We start from the raw sequence: 17,398 nt of genomic DNA, 5'->3' as shown, positions 1-17,398 counted from the left end.
GGCAGGTGGTCTTGGGGAACCAGGCTGTACAAGGACAAGACATCAAGTTCCCCGCTTTGGCCAGAGCGGGCAATTTGTGAGGGTAGGGGTGGCTTATAAATGACAGAAAAAGGGGGGCCAGATTTCTAAGGGCCCTGAATGCCACGTAGAGGTCCCTGCTGAGAAGCAGCAGGTGTTTCTCATCACGGGGTATGCTGGGGGGTGGTTGGCCTTTGACCACGAGCGCATGGCTGACCTGGACCTCACCAGCTCTGGACTCAGCACTTGTCAACCTGCCGTTTGGGGAGCAGAAGGCCTTAGTGGCCAGGTCCCTTGCCTGGTTTTTTTCTATAGCTGAGTTGGAGTCTCCTCTCCTGGCAAAGACTGTGACGGCAGCTGGAATCCCTGTGCCTGGTGACAGTGTGCAGAAGGACCCGGCCGTGGGGACATGTTGACTCCAGGCATGCAGCACATCCTTTTCCCCTGGCTAGGGAGTAAGACGGTGGAGGGGCCACCATCTGAGCTAAGGCAACAACTAAAGCCCCAACTAGGATCAGAGTAGAGATTGGCCCAGTCTTCCCAATCCCTCAGCTTTCCCCTAGAAGCGTCTCCCTCTCCCCTTCTGACATGCAACCAGAGGCCGTGCTCACAAGTCTACATGATCACAAGTGCACTCCCCTTCTTGGTCCTACCTCTCAGGATCCAAGGGACAGAGTATAAAATTTGGCCTCTCGGGGGCTTCCCTGGTGGCGCAGTGGTTGAGAGTCCGCCTGCCGATGCAGGGGACACGGGTTCGTGCCCCGGTCCGGGAAGATCCCACATGCCGCGGAGCGGCTGGGCCCGTGAGCCATGGCCGCTGAGCCTGCGCGTCCGGAGCCTGTGCTCCGCAACGGGAGAGGCCACAACAGTGAGAGGCCCGCATACTGCAAAAAAAAAAAGTTGGCCTCTCTGACAATAAGAACATTCTTCACAAGTTGTGAGCCTTCCCACAGAACAGAAGTATCTCCTCCAGAAAACCCAGGTATTGAGCATCATCCTGGCTGGGTGCTGTGGAGTGGTCTTCGTTGCTGGGTGTGGGCTTTCTGTAGTTGCGGCGAGCAGGGGCTACTCTTCGTTGCGGTGCGCGGGCTTCTCATTGTGGTGGCTTCTCTTGTTGTGGAGCACGGGCTCTAGGTGCACAGGCTTCAGAAGTTGTGGCGCGTGGGCTCAGTAGCTGTGGCGCACGGCCTTAGTTGCTCCACGGCATGTGGGATCTTCCTGGACCAGGGCTCGAACCCGTGTCCCCTGCATTGGCAGGCGGATTCTTAACCATTGAGCCACCAGGGAAGCCCGACAGGTAGGGTTTTAATGTAGGGGGGGCCTTCCTGGATCATGGATGGCCTGAGGTACAGGGGCCAGGAGAGCACGTTAGCTGGAGGAATGTCAAAGCTGTTGGGTTTTCCGAATGTGAATGAAGAGGCTACCCCAGGGTAGTGCAGATGGGAAGAGGTATAGCCTCTGACCACTTGGTGAGGTGGAGGAAATCATGGTCTGAGTGACCCAGAGAGGAATGCCAGTTTAGGGGTGGCACAGAGTAAGCAGTGAGAAGGCCAAAACAGAACCTTGGGGAATGTTTCTAGCAAGCACAAGCAGAGCATAGGGGCCTGATCAAATGATTTTTCTAATCTCCACTGCTGTTGGCACAGCTGTGGGCATACCTCCAACTCCCAGGTAGCCAGACTGAGATTCCATCGTAGGCCATCTTTTTTACTGGTACCCTCTAGTGGGATGGTCACCGCTAAAGGACTCAAAAAAAGGCCCAAGGACACAGGGCCAAGCACGAGGTCCCACGGTCTGAAACCAGTACTTCAGGAAGGGTGGGCTTCATCGACAGACCCAGCATGGGGTCTTTTCCAGCTAAGTCCACCCTTGTTCTGATTTAACGAGCCTTTGCTAAACCTCATGCACACGCAGCATGATGCCAGGCCTTGAGGCAATGCAAGAGAATTTCAAGACAGACACCTGAGAAAGTATGAAATAATCCCAGGAGGTGCGATTAAGTGCCAGTGACTGAGAGTGACAGGCCAGTGGGACAGAAGCACGTGGAGAGTGCAGATGACATGGAGGCCGTAGAGGGGACCCAGTGAGCGTGGGTGCATCTGGGATGGACATGGTGTGTGTCAGGGTGTCCTGTGAGGCTGAAGAGTGTTGGATAGCACCAGGTAAACTGAGGTAGCACAGGATTAGATTACTGAGGGGAAAACTGCTTGAAGGCCTTCTCTATGTCTGGAGATTGACTACAATCTTAGTTATGGTCCCGATAACATAAGGTGAGTGTTTTTATTTCCATTTCACACATGTCCATGGCTAGTGTGCGTCAGAATTAGGATTCCAACTCTGTCCAGCTCCAAAACCCATGCTTTTTTAAAAATAAATTTATTTATTTATGTTTTGGCTGCAATGGGTCTTCCTTGCTGTGCGTGGGCTTTCTCTAGTTGCGGCGAGCGGGGGCTACTCTTCGTTGCAGTGCATGGGCTTCTCATTGCGGTGGCTTCTCTTGTTGCAGAGCATGGGCTCTAGGTGCGCGGGCTTCGGTAGTTGTGGCATGTGGGCTCAGTAGTTGTGGCTCGCTGGCTCTAGAGCGCAGGCTCAGTAGTTGTGGTGCACAGGCTTAGTTGCTCCGTGGCATGTGGGATCTTCCCGGACCAGGGCTCGAACCCGTGTCCCCTGCATTGGCAGGCGGATTCTTAACCACTGCGCCACCAGGGAAGCCCAAAACCCATGCCCTTTGTACCATATTGGTTGGAACTGCGGTCTGGGCTTTAGGAGATTGGTAGCATATTCTCATTTGTGCGAAGGTTATTTATCGAGTACCTACCGTGTGCCCATGTGCAGGCACTGTTTTAGGCACTGGAGAGCAGAGCAAAGCCCTGCTTTCCAGAGCCGACCTGGCGAGGCAACATACCTTTAGCAATTGAGGCAAGCGTGATTCTTGCTTTGTGCATCCAGCTTTCATTGCTGAAATCAAACCTGGCCTCCTCAAAATAAGCTTCAGGATTTAGCGCGTCCAGGCCTCCCTGACCCCCGTCAGGGGACACGCGCCCCTTGCTTCAGGACAATTAATCCCGTGTGGAAGGAGCCAGCACCCCAGCGATAGGCAACAGACGCCTCAGTTCCTGGAATTAACTAGAACAAAGCCTCTCTCCTCTCTGCAGCCGGTTGAAGGAGTGTGAGAAGGTAAGAAAACTGCAGATTAATTGGAGAAAAGTGTGGCACTTAAAGATTAGGTTTTCTTGGGACTTCCCTGGTGGTCCAGTGGGCAAGACTCCACGCTCCCAGTGCAGGGAGCCCGGGTTGGATCCCTGGTCAAGGAACTAGATCCCACACGCATGCCGCAACTAAGGAGTGTGCCTGCCGCAACTAAGACCCGGTGCAGCCGAAATTAAAAAAAAAAAAAAAAAAAAAAGGTTAGGTTTTCTTTTTCTTTTTTTTTTTTTGCGGTATGCGGGCCTCTCACTGTTGTGGCCTCTCCCGTGGCGGACCACAGGCTCCAGACGCACAGGCTCAGCGGCCATGGCTCACGGGCCCAGCCACTCCGCGGCATGTGGGATCTTCCCAGACCAGGGCACGAACCCGTGTCCCCTGCATCGGCAGGCGGACTCTGAACCACTGTGCCACCAGGGAAGCCTGGTTAGGTTTTCTTGAATGCACACATTCTGAAGAGTATGACTTGAATGTGTCCTGCAGGGAGAGTGGCAGAGAGGAGGCCCCATGACCAAAGTAGAGGTGCATCCCTCCTCCCCCCAGCTGTTCAGAGGCCAGAGCACAGGGAGACAGTTTTAAAAGGAAGACTTTGAGCTGTCATTTTGTTCTGAAGAGGAAGGAAGGTTTTTAGTGTCCAGGTACGATATTCAACTCAGTGCTGCCTCCTGCTGGAAGACTCCGTTAAAACAAGGAAGGGAGCATCCCTCTCAAAGTGACTCAGTTCCATTCATTCCCTTAGGTGAAGAAAAGCTAAGGGTGGTGCCTGTGTTCAAACTTCTCCTAGTCCGTCCACCCCAACCTGGGAGAAGCAAGACTGCCCTCCAAAAGGACAGGCAGGACTTGGAACTGTTAAAAACTTCTGAGCCTCTGTAGGAGAGGTTCCGATTTGCATTGGAATCCTGGGTGTAAGTGTACTTGTCACTCAGGCAATCCCCCAACTCCTGGGACAGTTTCTGCTTCTGAGCCCTCCGAGAATCACCGGAAGCCCACCCAGAGCTGTGTCTCCTGGCTCCCAAGCTGAGCCTCTAACAGACAAGGGACCTCTACAGCAAGCTAGAAAGCTCTGAGGTCTGCCAAGAGGCGTGTTGACACCCAAATACTCTGCAACCTGATGAACTTGCTACGCCTTCACTCAGTTCACTGACCAGTTATGCCAGTGGACCTGGTCCGATCTGGGGAGAGAGAGTAGTATGACTTCCTCTCTTCGAACCTGTGTAGATGGCAGCCTAGATTGGCCTTTTCCGGGCAAGGGGCCATCCCGCTGCCCAGGGGCAAAAGAGATCTTTGTGTGCGGGCAGTTTGTAGAGTGTGTGTCCTGTGGTTCATCCCCTCCACCTGTTCAACCCTAGGTATGGAAGCGCTCCAACCGCAGAGGACACGATGGCAGCACCATTCTTCGCTGCAGTCAGGATTTAATTGGGGACTTCCTTGGCAGTTCAGTGGTTAAGACTCCACACTTCCACTGCAGGGGGCACAAGTTCGATCCCCGGTCGGGGAGCTAAGATCCCACAAACCGTGTGATGCAGCCAAAAAAAAATTTACTGGAAGCACCACTCAACAGTGACAGAATGTTGACAGAATGTCCTATTAACACTTCCAACCAGAACCTTCAGCCACTGGCTCCTCTATGCCTCCTGGAGACTCCAGCCTCTTCTTGCTCCGGACCTGCAGGGTTGAGGATGGGTCATCGGAAACAGGAGGGAGAGCTGTTGATCCTGACCCGTGAGACAGCTGGCCTGCGTGTGTGACACTCACATGTGGGTGCCACACACCGTGTATGTGACCAGAGGGGTAATTGGGTTCAGGGTGGAGGGGATAGCAGAGGACCCTGGCTCTTGGGCCTGCATCACGAACACTTAAATCCTGGAGTAACTGCGTGAAAGTTGGTGGTTCACTCAGAACCTTCCTTTTGTCGAGGAGGGGAAAGAAAGGAGGTCAAGATTTTGTCTCTTGGGACTTCCCTGGCGGTCCAGAGGTTAGGACTCCGCACTTCTACTGCAGGGGGCATGGGTTCGATCCCTGGTCTGGGAACAGATCCCGCAAGCCGTGTGGCCCAGCCAAAAAAAAAAAAGGATTAAAAAAAGGAAATTCTCTGGTGGTCCAGTGGTTAGGATTCTGCACTTTCACTGCTGTGGCCCCGGTTCGATCCCTGTTCGGGGAACTAAAATCCTACAAGCCGTGCCAAAAAAAAAAAGAAAATTTCGTCTCTTCCTACACCTGAATGAGGCAAGCTCACTCTCAGGTGTCCCCTACTTTGAGTCTCCTCAGATAACTGCTGTCCTCTTGATCTTCCCCAGATGGTTGGGGGTTCCTGTACCACACAGCTTCCTTTACACTCAGCTTCTCACTACAGCTCATGCCCCGCAATTCCAGCAGAACAACCACCTACCACAGCCTGGTTAGGACTTGATAGGACTAGAGCAAGGGAAAATTTACCCTCACTCTTTCCCTGCCCACTTTTATGGCCTTCAAGAGAAAGCTTTCCATGGGGAGTCCCCAGAGAAACTTCCTAGGGCCTAACCCACGCATTCTAAACAGGCTCTATCAAGAGCTCGCGGAAGAACCGGAGGAGGAGGGATGCCTCTTGTTTGCATGCTGTGATTTAAATAAATACGGGGAGTTCCCTGGTGGTCCAGTGGTTAGGGCTTGGTGCCTTCACTGCCGAGGGCCTGGGTGTCCCTCAATCCATGCTGTGCGGCATAAATAAATAGATAATCTTCGTCCCAGTCCTAAGGCAGAGCTCCTAAGACCCTTGGAATTTCCTGTGATGAGAGTCATACAGGTGTCTCCTGGTAAGTTAATGAGGTGACTTCGTGAAATCTAAAGATGCCGGGCACAGGTCACCAGGGGAGCCAATCACATGATTAGAAGGTTGGAACTTTCGGTCCCACCCGTGACCTGAGAGGGGAGAGGGGCTGGAGACTGAACTCAAATCACCAGTGGTCAGTGATTAATCAATCATGCCTGTGTAATGAAGCCTCCATAAAAACCCAGAAGGAGAGGGTTCAGAGAGCTTCCTTGCTCGTGAGCATGTGGGGAGATGTGGAGAGAGTGGGGTGCTGTGAGAGCACGGAAGTGCTGCACCCTCTCCCCACACCTTGCCCTATGCATCCCTTCCACCTGGAAGTAAACAATTTCTCTGAGCTCTGTCAGCTGCTCTGGCAAATTAATGGAACCCGAGTAGGGTGCAGGGCGTGGGAACCTCTGATCTCTACCCAGTCGGTCAGAGGCACAGGTGACAACGTGGACTCGCTGTTGGTGTCTGAAGTGGGGGAGGAGGGACAGTCTTGTAGGACTGAGACCCTAACCTGTGGGAGCTGATGCCATCGCCAGGTAGACAGTGTCAGAATTAAATTGTAGGTCACCCTGAGAATTGCCTGGTGGTATGGGGGAAACCCTCTCCCCACGCACTGGAATTGGTACCAGCATCAGTAGGTCCGTGCCCTCGTAGCGCTCAGGATGGGACCTGAGCTTCCAACACTGTTCCTCCTTATCACCCTGCCACATCAGCGCTTCTCAAGTTTTTCTGGGCCACACCACACGGCCTGCGGGGTCTTCCGTTGCAGAGCACAGGCTCCGAACGCGCAGGCTCAGCAGCCATGGCTCATGGGCGCAGCCGCTGCGCGGCATGTGGGATCTTCCTGGACCGGGGCACGAACCCGCGTCCCCTGCATCGGCAGGCGGACTCTCAACCACTGCGCCACCAGGGAAGCCCGGCCTGCGGGATCTTAGTTCTCTGACCAGGTGACGAGCCTGCACCCCTTGCAGTGGAAGCGCAGAGTCTTAACCACTGGAGCACCAGGGAAGTCCCAGCGCTTCTCAACTTTGGAGGGTATCAGAATGACCTGGAGGGCTTGGTAAGACACAGGTCGCTGGGTGGAACCCCCTGAGTTTCTGATTCTAGGTCTTGCAGTGGAGCCTGAGAATTTTTATTTCTAATAAGTCCCCCGATGAGCCTGATGCTGCCAGTCCTGGGAATGCACTTTAAAAACTGCTGAGCTCCATAATTGGACGACATCAGCTCCGCTCATCCGAGCCTATCACAGCAAACCTACATCCACGACAAGGGCCAGAGTGGAGAACCAGCCGGTCGGTGCCCCTGTGTCCTTGGATAGACAAAGACAACTTGTTTCCAAACTTCTCAGATGCCAGAGGAGCCCGTTACTGAACCCTCTGGGCTGCTTTCCCCAGGGATTGGTGACAACTTTGGCCTCACAGTGAGACAAGCCTCATTCATAGGAGAGAAATGCAATACCGTTCATCAACAAACATTTCTTGAGTGTTTTCTATGTGCCAGCCATTGGGCTAGGTGTCTGGGATACATCAGTGAACAAAATAGATAAAAATCCCTACCCACATGGAGAATTACCTCTTTCTAATAAAAGGAAGAATAGAACTCTTTTTAAATGTGTTGAGTAGGACCCAGATACCTGGTTACTGGAAGTAATCAGGAGTCTTTAGTCAACTCAGTTTATAAACACTAGAGATTAAGGTCCAAGAGCTCCAGCAGAGACTAAAGGAATGCTCCAGTGAGATGAAACACCACAATAATTATCTTCATCTTTTGGACAATTACAAGGAACACAGAGTGCTTTGTTTTGCTTTATAGAGGATTAAAAAACCACTGGGGCATGGGGTGGGGGGGGAGAGCAGGGGGAACCCTAGGAGTCTAGGGTTCTGGGCATCTAACCAACTGCACTTTTTTAGGAAAGTATCCAGAGACTTTTGGCAAAGGCTGGTACAGGGATGGGGCATGCTTGTTTCCGTACAAGTTCTCTCCGTAAGACACTGAAGCCTTTGGGAGTCCAGAATCCTCTCTATAAAGTACAAATACAACTCTTCTGGAGGGCAAACACTTTCATCTTTGCCAGTGTCATGGATGTAATTCTTGGTCCACAGCTCAAGATGGCAAGGAATATATCTTTTTATAACTGTCGACTGAAAAAAATGCACAACCTAAAAGTTGAGAAGTATGTTTTATTTTGCAGACAAAACTGAGGACTTAAGCTCAGAAGCCAGCCTCTCAGATAGTTCTGAGGGACTGCTCTGAAGAGGTAAGGGAAGAGCCAGGGTATGTAGGAGTTTTTGCAACAAAGACCCCGTAGTCGGAACATCAAAAGATTACTGTTGGGACTTCCCTGGTGGCACAGTGGTTAAGAATCCGCCTGCCAATGCAGGGGACACGGGTTCGAGCCCTGGTCTGGGAAGATCCCACATGCCGCGGAGCAACTAAGCCCGTGTGCCACAACTACTGAGCCTGCGCTCTAGAGTCCACATGCCACAACTACTGAAGCCCAAGCACCTAGAGCCCGTGCTCCGCAACAAGAGAAGCCACCACAATGAGAAGCCCGTGCACCGCAATGAAGAGTAGCCCCCGCTCGCCACAACTAGAGAAAAAAACTTGTGCACAGCAACAAAGACCGAACGCAGCCAAAAATGAAAAAAAAAAAGATTATTGTTAAAGAAAACCAGACATCTCAAGTTAATGAATTTAGTGTGCTTTTCTGTGCATGGCTCACTGAGATCATTCCTTTGATGTGCACCTTAGCTTAGCTATCTAGGGCCAGCATCCTGCTGTCTCCATCCTAAAGCCCCTCAGGTGCACAGCTGGGGCGGCTGTAATGTGATGGCTTGATGGCTGCAACATCCTTTGTCTACTGATGTGGCAGGTGACATTTTTCATCCACATTATCCAACCTAATTTCTCTTTACATTCTTTTTACATTTCTTTGTATAATCCAAACAGAATTTCTTGTGAACTGTGTTCTGTTGCGGGTGGTACATCCAGGCTTCATTTGAGGCTCCTCTCTCTTCCTGGGGACAGGGTTTCAGGTGTCAGGGTCCGGGCAGCTGGTGCTTGATGCTGTCTATGCATTTAGGCATCCACCGAGCCTTCCCTCGTCCCACCTGGTATCCAGTTATGGGCCCACGTGTGTCATTGAAGCCTTGGCCCTTCAGCTCCGGCTGCTCCCTCCGCTACGCATGGACCAGGTTAGAGGACACGGGAGTCTTCCTGCCTCCTCTGGGCCACACCAGGGCACCCACATCTCCGCAAGGCTGAGTCCCAGTCTATCTGGACTTACTACATAGTCATGGCCCATCCCTTTCTCATCTCCCGGGTAATCTCTTCGTGTGGGAGGAAAAAGCATTTACCCCAAACATCTTAGTTATGTGCAGCGTCCTTTCCGTTCTTCTAAGAACGTGTATTATAGGGTGTTTTTTTTTGCTGCACAGCTTGTGAGATCTTAGTTCCCCAACCGGGGATCGAACCGGCGCCAGCCAGCAATGGAAGCGCAGAGTCCTAACCACTGGGCCACCACGGAAGTCCCTGTAAAGGCTATTTCTTTTTCATGCAGCGCTTTCTCCCGGAGGCACATTAGAACCACGTGGGAAGCTTTTTTTAACGCTCTCAGTTTCTGGATCCCTCTGTTACAGGGTTCAGTTATATTGTCCAAAGGGTATTGTCTTTTTTTTTAATAAGATGTTGGGAGTAGGAGTTTATTAATTAATTAATTAATTTTTGCTGTGTTGGGTCTTCGTTTCTGTGCGAGGGCTTTCTCTAGTTGTGGCAAGCGGGGACCACTCTTCATCGCGGTGCGCGGGCCTCTTACTATCGCGGCTTCTCTTGTTGCGGAGCGCAGGCTCCAGACGCGAAGGCTCAGTAGTTGTGGCTCACGGGCCTCGTTGCTCCGCGGCATGTGGGATCCTCCCAGACCAGGGCTCAAACCCGTGTCCCCTGCATTAGCAGGCAGATTCTCAACCACTGCGCCACCAGGGAAGCCCACTGTCTCTCTTTTTTTTTTTTCGCGGTATGCGGGCCTCTCACTGTCGTGGCCTCTCCCGTTGCGGAGCACAGGCTCCGGATGCGCAGGCTCAGCGGACATGGCTCACGGGCCCAGCCGCTCCGCGGCATGCGGCACCTTCCCAGACCGGGGCAGGAGCCCGCGTCCCCTGCATTGGCAGGCGGACTCTCAACCACTGCGCCACCAGGGACGCCCATGTCTTTTTTTTTTTAAGCGCCCCAGGTGATTCTAATGCAAAGCCAGGGTTAAGCACTTTGTGGAAAGGGAGAGAGGGAAGGAGTGTGGCAAGAAGACTAAAGAGGGAAAAGAGGGGAAATTTACGATTTCAGAACTCTTCTGCTACATCAAGTAATCGCTAAGCAGGGTTAGTTATTGTGAGTTTTAAACAAAGCCCTGTTGTACCCAAGCAGGATATTATGGGGCCTTCCCAGGACAGAACCCCTCCCCCACATCCTCTGCCTTAGCTCCTCTCTGAAGCACCTAGATAATAGTATCTGGCACACATTTCCTGAGTTGTTTTCCAGACGCTAAAACCACCACCAAACGGAAGAAATTAACTACTTGATGACCATGAGCACATAGCCCCCAGACCTACTGGAGCCTAAGGATTGTTAACCTCTGTGACACCACCCTGGCCAATCAGAGAAGTGTGCATCCTGGGACTTCCCCTTCCTCATCTTGCCTTTAAAAATGCTTTCCTGGGACTTCCCTGGTGGTTCAGGGACTAAGACTCTGTGCTCCCCATGCAGGGGGCCTGGGTTTGATCCCTGGTCAGGGAACTAGATCCCATATGCTGCAACTAAGACCTGGTACAACCAAATAAATAAACATTTTTTAAAAAATAAAAATGCTTTCCTGAAACCCATCTGGGAGTTCGATCTTTTGAGTACTAGCTGCCTTGGACTCCTTTCTTGGTGTCCTGCAGTAAATGCTACACTCCTTCACCACAACATGATGTCAGTAGATTGGCTTTACTTTGGACCCAAGTCTGGCTCAGTAACACTTTTGAAAAGGAGCACATTAGAGAAGCTTGTGGGGAGATGCAATAGAGCTAGAAACACTCTGCTCCCTGCTACTCCCAGCGTGATCCTGAGACTAGCATCCTTGCCATCACCTGGGAGCTTGTTAGAACTCTCAGGTCCCACCCCCAGACGTCTGGCTTCTGTGAGGTACTGCTTGAGCCACTCCAGCTGCCCTCCATATCAACAGGGTCTACATCTGTGAATTCAACCAATTGCAAATCAAAAACATATACTTTTTAAAATTCCAGATAATTCTAAAGAGCAAAACTTGAATATCTCATACACCAGCAACTATATACATAGCTCTTACATTGTATTAGGTATTATGGGTAACATAGAGATGATTTAAAGTGTACAGGAGGATTTGTGTAGGTTGTATGCATTTTATATAAGGGACTTAAGCATCTGAAGATTTTGGTTTTCTCAGGGGCCCTGGAGCCAATCCCCCTGATTGCAAGGGATGACTATATTTTACTAAGGGCAGGCTCCTGGGAGGAGGCAGGTCTAATAGTGGGTTGTTAAGTGGTAGGAATTTCTGGAAAGCTTCATTCATTTCTGAGGGAGCAGCAAGAAAATATTCATGCAAGAGGTGAGTGTAGGTGCTGACACAGAGATGTAAAATGGACACAGATTTGGGTCAGTTTCTGCAGAATTAGAATCCAGTTCAGTTCACGTGTATCTCTGTTTTCTTTTTAAATGAGAAGAAAATCCTCAGTTCCTTAAGGGTCTGGACCATTTTTTCTCTGCTCAAAAGGTGACAGAAGTAGTGTTGTTGAACCCAAGTTCATGTACCCAACACACAGTGAGGCCATACAAACCAAAAACATGAGCGTTTGGAGCAGAGAAAGGTTTATTGCAGGGCCCAGCAAGAATGGGCCGCTTGTGTTCAGAAGACCCAAACTCCCAGACGGTTTTCAGGGAAGAGTTTTTAAAGGCAACATCTGGGGTGATGGCTGCGGGGTGTGTCACGTTCTCCTAATTGGGTGGTGGTGAGGTAACAGTGGTGTTCCAGGAATGTCAATCATCAACTTTCTGGTTCCAACCAGTCTGGGGTCTCAGCAAGTAGTCACCATGCTCCACCTGGGTGGTGGGGTTGGGGGAGGTCTCAGTTCCTATAAAACAACCCAAAGATCTGTGTCAGATTGTGATGTATATCCCTTGAGGAGGAACTAGGACTGTTTCATGGCTGAACTGTTGTTTTTGACTGCTTTTCCTTTGCTTCTGCATTCCTTCACTTCTCTAATTAATAACTGCTTGAATCTGGTCTTTGGAACTCAGGGAAGGTGGAGGAGACTAAAGCCTTTTCCTACAAAAAGAAGTGGGGGAGGGGAATTCCCTGGTGGTCCAGTGGTTAGGACCTTGTGCTTCCCCTTCCCCTGCAGGGGGCATGGGTTTGATCCCTGGTCGGGCGAAAATCTTGCTAAGCCACGAAGCACAGCCAAAAAAAAAAAAAAGAAGCGGGGGGTGGGGGGAGGGAAAGGCTTTTGTACCCTGGCAGTTTCAATCCCCCTTTTCTCTGATGCTCCTCAATCTTTAGGGGAACAGGTACAGGACAAGAAAGGGAGGGAATAAAGTTTTGGATACAGAGGTTAACCATAAACTCGGCAGGGGAACTCGGTTTTGGGGGACTAGGTTTCAGTAGGTTAGTTCACTTTAATACCTGTCCTGGGAGTTCCCTGGTGGCCTAATGGTTAGGATTCCAGGCTTCCACTGCTGGGGCCCGGGTTCAATCCCTGGTTGTGGAACTGAGATCCCACAAGCCACCTGGCCAAAACAAAAACAAAAATAAAACAAAACAGGGCTTCCCTGGTGGCGCAGTGGTTGAGAGTCTACCTGCCGAGGCAGGGTACACGGGTTCGTGCCCCGGTCCGGGAGGATCCCACATGCCGCGGAGCGGCTGGGCCCGTGAGCCATGTCTGCTGAGGCTGCGCGTCCGGAGCCTGTGCTCCGCAACAGGAGAGGCCACAGCAGTGAGAGGCCCGCGTACCGCAAAAAAAAATAAAACAAAACAAAAAAACCTGTCCTGGTGTTACCCGAAAACTGGGTCTCCTCTTGGTGGATGTCGAGCCATAAGATACAACCAAGCCAAAGATAAGAAGAAGGAAGGATTTATTACTTGTATCAAGTAAAGAGAACACCAGAGATCTTTCTCAAAGTAGTGTTTCCAAACAGCAAAATTGGGAAAGTTTTAACCTAAGGGTACGTGCATGTTCATGAAGGGGCTTGAGCAGGGGACAGTCCAAGCTTTAGTTGATTGAAGTCAGGAGGGTCAGAAAAGGTCAACATCATCACCCCTTAGGTTCCAGTTGATCTGGTGATTGAGCACTTGAGGAGGGATTTAAATTCTGCAAAATAGCTCAAGACAGTGCTTTCCGCTAGTCTTTACCATTGAAGTAGAACTGGGAGTCTACGACTGATTTGTTATCTTTGCCATTGTTAATTCTCTTGCCTGATAGGTTTGTCCTTTTGTTCCCTTAAGATCATTATTACAGTAAGTCCCCTACATACGAACAAGTTCCATTTGAGAGTGCATTCGTAAGTCCAATTTGTTCATAAGTCCAACAAAGTTAGCCTAGGTACCCAACTAACAATCATCTATATAGTGCTGTACTGTAATAGGTTAATAATACTTTTCACACAAATAATACATGAAAAACAAACAAAAAATTAAAAAAACATTTTTAATCTTACAGTACAGTACCTTGAAAAGTACAGTAGTACAGTACAACAGCTGGCACACAGGCTGGCACTGAATGAACAGACAAGAAGAGTCACTGAGGGGCTTCCCTGGTGGCACAGTGGTTAAGAATCTGCCTGCCAATGCAGAGGACATGGGTTCGAGCCCTGGTCCGGGAAGATCCCACATGCCACGGAGCAGCTAAGCCCGCAAGCCACAACTACTGAAGCCCGCGGGCCTAGAGCCCACACTCGGCAACAAGAGAAGCCACCGCAGTGAGAAGCCCGCACACCGGAACAAAGAGCAGCCCCTGCTCAATGCAACTAGAGAAAGCCTGCGTGCAGCAACGAAGACCCAACACAGCCAAAAATAAATACATAAAATAAATAAATTTATTTTAAAAAAAAGAAGAGTTACTGACTGGAGGAGGGAGTGGAGGTGAGCGATGGTAGAGCTGCAGAGTCATCAGCAATAGGAGATGGAGGGCGAGCTGCCATTTCACTCATGCCGGATGTTGATGGCACAGGTTCTGGCTCCTTGCTGGAACTGAAACAGGAGAGAAGGGGGCAGGGCACCATCTTTAAAAGAATGACATAGCCCAGGGACACGACATAAACTAATTAGAACAGGTCCAAGATGGCGGACAAGCTGACTTCCACTAGACCTTGAGCTTCTGAATAGACCCATTGTAACACACCCACGGGTGCCATGACAGTTCCAAGGCCAACCATAAAGGTCAAAAAGGGGGCGGTGGCCCAATTCCTGGAAATATCCGCCCCTTCCCCAAAATCCTTGGAATAGTCCTCCCTTTCATTAGCCTATGAAATTACCCACCCCTATAACACCTGACAACCCTGTACCCTGGGGGCCGCTCTCACCTTCTGAGATGGCCCACACTCTGTGGAGTGTGTTTCTCTCTAAATAAATCCACTTCTTACCTATCACTTTGTTTCTCACTGAATTCTTTCTGCCATGAGACATCAAGACATCATGCAACAGACTAGCAAATTTAGCAGATGTTGACATTTTGCCCTATTGACTCAGGTTTTCTCTTTATAGAGGTAAAATGCCTCAGGAAAAAGGTGGGAAGATTTGTCCACACAGCTATTTCTACTTCCAGCCCTCTATTCACTTCTCAATCCATTGCAGTGTGAATTCTGCCCCCACCACTCTATTACTCCATTGAAATCATTTAGGACTTTTAAAATGAATGTTACCAAACTAAACTTAGGTCTGCTGGCCAAATGTGCAGCAAATTCAATCTACCAACACCAGGATGTGGTGAAGGAAAATACAGCATTTATTGCAGGGCACCAAATGAGGGAGTGGGAGACAAGCTGCAGATCCACTCTCCAACTTGGTCTTTGAGTCTGGGGTGTTTTAAAGGGGAAGACCAAAGAGGCTGGGATTAAACACTGTCTTGTGACATTTCACATTTTGATTAAGAACACTGGTTCTGGGCTTCCCTGGTGGTGCAGTGGTTGAGAGTCCGCCTGCCGATGCAGGGGATGTGGGTTCGTGCCCCGGCCCGGGAGGATCCCACATGCCGCAGAGCGGCTGGGCCCGTGAGCCATGGCCGCTGAGCCTGCGCGTCTGGGGCCACAACAGTGAGAGGCCCGGGTACCGCAAAAAAAAAAAAAAAAGAACACTGGTTCTTAATCATAGTTTCGAGAGTCAAAATGTCTCTGGTTTACATTCTGTGGCCAGGGTCTATTAGCTCATCTTGCCCTGGAGAAACAATCTGAGTTTGTACGTTAATGGTGATGTCTATAATAGCAATTTTAGTACATTAACGATGTTATTGACCACAGCAATTTTAATCATCTGACTCTGGTTGATTACTGTTCAGTAAACAAGGAATTGAGCTCAGAGGGGACAAGAAAGGGAATGAAGTTTTGGATAGAGAGATTAATCATAAATTGAGTAAGGGAACTCGGTTTTAGGGGGACTTGGTTTCAGATCATTCATGACTTTCATTTAAAATGCAGATGCTGTCCAGGGTTCAATCCCCAGACTACTGTCCTTTGAAAACAATGCTATACCAGTGTTTTTCAGATTTGGGTCATCAAATCGATTTAGTGTGTCACTACTGGCATTAAAAAAAAAAAAAAGATATAGGGAATTCCCTGGCAGTCCAGTGGTTAGGACTTGGCACTTCCATTGCCAGGGCCTGGGTTCAATCCCTGGTCGGGGAACTAAGATCCCACAAGCCGTGCGGTACCGCCAAAAACCCCCCCCAAAACAGGGACTTCCTTGGAGGTCCAGTGTAAGACTTTGCCTTCCAACACAGGGGGTGCGGGTTCAATCCCTGGTCCGGGACCTAAGATCCCACATGCCTTGTGGCCAGAAAACCAAAAACTAAAAAGAAGCAATATCGTAACAAATTCGATAAAGACTTAAAAAAAAAAACGGTCCACATTAAAAAAAAAAAAATCTTACAAAGCAAAATAAATAAATAAAAACCACTGAAGAGTATACTTAAAAAAAAAAAACACATGAACAAGATTTCTTTAATAGCTGGAAATTTTACATCATCTTATTTCCGTTCTTCTTCCTTCATAAGATAAAATGGAACATATATATATATATGCACCCACATATAAAAATATATAGGTAATTAATACATATGTGTATATATCTATTTTTTTACTAAAGGCTAAATACTTCTCTTTTATAAATATACATATTTATAAAAATATGTATAAAAGTTGAAATTAAATTTTTATATACTTTCTGTAACCATAAATCTCTAGTGTTAAAATATTTCTTCAGTCAATTATCAGTATACAACTGATCGAATAAACATAGTATACATTTTGATTACTAAACATAAAAATTAAAATTGTATTAGAGATGCAATTCTTAATGAGACTGAGGATTAGATTTTCAATTAATCCATATATCCATGAATATCGCTACTGCTAGAATGAGACAGGTTCAGCATCAATTCTATTCCTATTTTTCGTGTTTATAGATATGAGCTGACAACCTTTGTTTACATAAACAAGCAGATTCCCATTTAGAAATCAGTTCAACTCAATTCTTTCAACGACTTCAAAGTTCTATGCCAAATCACATGGTGATCTCTTACCAATTACTTTTTTTGTTGTTGTTTTGTTTTGGCCGTGTGGTGCGGCTTGCGGTATCTCAGTTCCCTGACCAGGGATTAAACCTGGGCCTCCACAGTGAAAGCGCCGAATCCTAACCACGGAATTCCCCAGTTACTTTTTTGATTTAAATTTTCAATTAATTTTAAAGTCACAAAATTAAGCCGCCCATCTCTAGACGCCACTAGGAAACCTGCTCAAAGTGGCAGATCACGAGGGCAGTACAACAAACTACTTCTGGGGCGGGAAGACGTTTCCCACGTCTAACGGTGAGGAAAGTCTGCAATGCACATCACAGCCTGCCAGCGCTCTCAAGGCGCCTCATCTGCGCGGTGATTTCGTCCCGGTCACGAAAATGCGCAGCGTCCACCCTGAAATGAAGTGAGTCCTAGAGGCAATCCAACGAGTAATCTCACCTCCTCCGCCTTCACGTGGCTCGGTCTGTAGCTACCCAGCCCCGAGGCCCCGCCCACCTCTGTCTGCGCTCCCGACCTTAAAGCGGGTTTAGAGCGCGCCTTCCCTTGGCAGGCGGTGTGCTCACTGAGAATCTTTACTATTTGAAGGTTA

General features: G+C 49.3%; 1 long non-coding RNA gene across 2 annotated transcripts; it reads right to left on the bottom strand.

Moving 5' to 3' along the window:
- Positions 1–11,879: 11,879 nt before the first annotated feature.
- Positions 11,880–17,379, bottom strand: LOC137216033 (uncharacterized). 2 transcript variants are annotated; one of them, XR_010939551.1, is made up of 4 exons: positions 17,248–17,379; positions 14,146–14,270; positions 13,749–13,796; positions 11,880–12,159 (listed from the first exon to the last, which is right to left on the bottom strand). It is a non-coding gene; the product is annotated as an uncharacterized lncRNA (long non-coding RNA). The 2 variants fall into 2 exon arrangements; XR_010939550.1 differs by lacking the exon at positions 13,749–13,796.
- Between the last annotated feature and the right edge of the window lie 19 nt (positions 17,380–17,398).

The sequence above is a fragment of the Pseudorca crassidens genome, chromosome 21 (assembly GCF_039906515.1).
Source record: "Pseudorca crassidens isolate mPseCra1 chromosome 21, mPseCra1.hap1, whole genome shotgun sequence".
Taxonomy (NCBI): domain Eukaryota; kingdom Metazoa; phylum Chordata; class Mammalia; order Artiodactyla; family Delphinidae; genus Pseudorca; species Pseudorca crassidens.
The sequence above is the reverse complement of the archived record's forward strand: the minus strand, read 5'-3'. Positions and strand labels throughout refer to the sequence as shown.